The sequence below is a fragment of the Archocentrus centrarchus genome, chromosome 13 (genome assembly GCF_007364275.1).
Source record: "Archocentrus centrarchus isolate MPI-CPG fArcCen1 chromosome 13, fArcCen1, whole genome shotgun sequence".
NCBI classification, from domain to species: Eukaryota; Metazoa; Chordata; class Actinopteri; order Cichliformes; family Cichlidae; genus Archocentrus; species Archocentrus centrarchus.
In genome coordinates this window covers 16,260,875-16,265,008 of record NC_044358.1, presented here as the reverse complement: position 1 = coordinate 16,265,008, position 4,134 = coordinate 16,260,875, and positions in this window count along the sequence as shown.

Here is a 4,134-nt window from a genome sequence, read left to right as displayed (position 1 = left end):
CATCCTTTAACCTTTACTTTTTGATTGTTTTGCTTCTGATCACTCCTCGACCTTCACGCACTTCACTGGATCAGGCCAAAGTAATACGCTTCCGACTTATACGCAGAACCTGGGAAGATCTAAAGCCTTGTAACTCTAATATGACTTTTATATTGCGGCTTTTATATTTCAGTCTGTCATTTCCCAGAAACAGCTTTCGTGAGACGCGTTTACTCTCGTTATCAAAGAAGGGAGGTTATGAGATTAGTGACCTAGAGTTTTTTTTTTTTTTTTGGCTTCTGGTTTTGAATTGCACTATAAAAAACTGCTTCTATATTACACACACAGACACACACATACATGCTGTTTGCATTGTTGCTGGAGACTAAAACCATTCTGCCCACATTCACCATCGGTGTAAAGCGGTGTATTGAACCGTGCATTTAAAACCATTAGCTCAAATGTATTACAAATGGAGAATGTAAAGGATAGACATGCAGCCTCAGCACTGAAGGTTAAAGGGGTTTGTCACGTTGGCTGATGACACATTTCACAGTCCTTTCATCCCTGATTCACCTTTCTCTTTGCCCGCCTTCAGCTGTAGTCACACCTGTTTCCCCTCACTAAGGCACAGCTTTTTAAAGAAAATCCTCTTCAGGTAGTGCGTTATAAAGACCTTTAAACATTCCTGGTTTAAAATTAGTGGAGTCTTGTCACAGATTTGAAAATCCTGCAAATGGAAAGAAATTATTCTTGGCCAAAATCTGACAGGTGGCAGGAGTCCTGCTTGTTTTGTCTATACATTGTGGGATTAGTGTCCCATTTAAGAAGATGGAGCAGGAATAATTATAGCTCTGACTAAGGACTGTTAAATCAATCATTAGCTCAGTTTAGCATCTTTATAATGTGTCTGTCAAGTGCCACTTCATTAGAAACAAGTTACCCAACGGATTAGCAGTTTCTTGCATTGCTAAATGTTATTGACTTAATTGTATTTAGATATAAAAACCTAAATGTTCAACAAGAATCAAATATTAGTTTTGTAGCAACTGTCAGCCAAAAGAATCACAGTGTGCATGCAACAACTCTGCAGGTTTATGCATGTTTTTGTATTTTCTGAAAGTTTTCAATGCTGTCATATGAATGTTATCAACACCCCCCGAGTCACGCTAACTGTCAACACTGCATTTAATCTACTATTAGACTCAATTGGCTTCTCAAAATGTAAATGAGCCCACCCACCACTTTAATCACACTCTGGATCTTGTTCTGACCTACGGCACAGAAACTGAGTATTCCCTGAAAACCGTCTTCTGTTTGATAATTTCTTAATAACATTTAAATGTACAATAATGGGTTACACAACAGTGGGAAATAAATATCATTACAGTAGATGTCTTTCCAAAGATGATGTAACTAAGTGTAAGGATACAATTCCTCCATTATTATCCTCTTCAGTGCCATGTGCCAGCACAGTGCAGAGCAGCTGCCTAAACTCTGCTCCCACAGAGGTTGATTTGTTGTGATTCGGTGCTAAAATCGAATTGAACTGAGTTGAACCATCCAAAGCAACAGAAGTGCAAAAAGTGAAGGAGAGATGGGAGGCAGGGTGAAGCGGGTGGAGACGAGTGTCAGGGGAGATTTGTGATAGAAGCAATAGTGAAAGGGAAGGTTTGCAAGATGGTTGTGAGACCTGCTGTGATGGATGGTTGGGAGATGGTGGCACTAACAAAAAAAGATAGGCGGCAGAGCTGAAGATCCTATTTCCACTGGGAGTGACCAGGAGGGACAGGATTAGAAATGAGTATGTTAGTATGTCACTCAGTTTGAGTGGTTTGGAGACACAGTTAGAGAGGCGAGGCCGAGGACGAGAGACGCTGAATACAGAGATGCCAGGCAGGAGGTAAAGAGGAAGACAGCAGAGAAGATTCATGGATGTAGTGAAGGAGGACATGCAGAGTGTTGGTGTGACAGAGGAGGATGCTGGGATAGGGTGAGATGGAGGTCGCGACTCCTAAAAGGGAGGAGCCTAAAGAAATACATGAATTACTCATAATGCAGAGATTTAAAACACCAGCATAACTGCTCTAACTGAAACTGTGAAGAAGAAATGACCATATTTCAACTAGAATTGCAAGTGGTCTTAATTTTAACATTCACGGTTCTGAATGTTTTTAGATTAATTAAACAAAAAGCGAGAAAAAGTTTCCACATAACACGAAAAATGATGTTATCAATGAGATATTCTTACTGTTACTTCAAACACACCCTGGAAACTTGTTTTCTATTTGCTAAAAGATCTCAAATGGTTGAATAACCTGCTCTGTTTGAGGTTGATGCTTCCTTTAAGCTTTGTGGGTTTTTTTCTGCACTGCTAGGCTGAAAAAAAAAATGACTCACTGCTGAATCGCTCACAACAGCGGTGTTAATTAAAAACCAATGTACTTAGCAGAATTGCAGGCATCGTTTTTGGCTTTTCTAACTTGGCTTTTGACACTGATAAATTGTGACAATTTCCCCGTGACTGGTTAAATAATACACTCTGAGAGTACGGCTTCTTTGAGAGGTTTTGTCCTGAAATACTCTCTCTTGTGTTTAGTGCTCTGAATTCAGTGCAGGGAGGATTTTTAGGATGTGAGAACAAGTGCGACTGTAATCTGTCACTCTACAACCAGCTGTTGATCTGAAGGTTGCAGACCAGGGTGCTAGCTAGCTGGGGCCAGCATGTCCCCTTGTTTCTCTCATTTCTCTGTGAGATTACAGTATTATGGTCCTCATTCATATAATCCTATCAATGGGATACAGTGCCCTTCTCTCCACTACCCCCAAAATGAAGTTCATCACTTCAGCATGTAATCAGTTAGGAGACAGTCGCTTATGAGACTTATGTGGTGCTGCAAGAAGGTCACAGACCTTATGCAGGGATTAATTATACAAGTATTGTGTCTTTCTCTAAGGATTTAACCAGAGAAACGTCATTCATATATAGAGCTTTTCTCCTTAGTTTGAATTCACAAGCTCAAGGCAGAAGTCAGTGTCTGTATTTTGGAAACACTACAGGAAACGCAGACATTTCAGGATATAAACTGTGTTCAAGAGCGATATTGTGATGAGGAGTTTGGGTGATCTTGGTGTGTTATTCCAACAACTGCACTGTCAGTTTTTCTTTAACGTTCAGTTGTGTTTGTCTCAAAAGGGAAAACGGATTATGAATGTCACATTTTCTAACCACAATCCTGCAATTGAGCTGCTGGCTACCTACTAGACAAAATTTGCATCTGTGCCACAAAAAGAATCTGTGAATGTTTGTGAGTAAGCTAACTTCCAGATGCTTTAATTTCTAATCTTGTTTTTTTCCCCTTTGACTCCTGTTTCCTAATCCCTGCTCCCAAAGTGTAGTGCGACGCCACTGTTGAGAGGATAATGACTGGAATCATTATATAAAAGGGACATAAAAACTTTATGAAAATATAATCGTGTATAGTGCGACAATAAAAAAAAAAAAGAAAAAAAAAAGGATTATGAATAGATTGACAGCCAATTCAAACTTTCTCTTTGATTAAAAAACATAAGATGATTAAGAAGGAAAAAAAGAAAAAGGAGAAGAGAAACAACAGAGAACACTTTCATCCAGATTTTAGAGCAAAAAAAAAGGAAATATAGGCTGTGACACAGAAGATGTATCAAGACAGATACGGAGGTCAAGAGGGCTTTTGCATTAATCTCACATTATGACAGTTTAAGGTTTTGGTATTCTGATGAATTCCAGGATTGGGCTTTAACTGCTTTCATTTTGTTTGCTGGTCTTTAATCTTCTAACCCTGCGTTCTTAATCAGAACTCAGAGCAGGTTTGTAATCTCGCATGAATGAGGCCGCGGATTATGGGCCTCTGACCTTGCCATGCCTCGCAGCTGCTTCCTCCTCAAATCAAGTATTTCGTCCCGTGTAGCTCGCAAAAGAGGATCATTTTAGTCTTGCACTACAATGCTGTAAATTCTGAACTGTATATAAAAGACACAAACACCGGGAGAACAATCCTGATTTATAAGATGGAAATTTATAAATAGGTGCTTGTAGTGCTTCGGTGTTTGAAGGTGATACTCATGTTGACATGCATCAAATTGGGGATTTGGTATGGATGCATCATTCCAGCA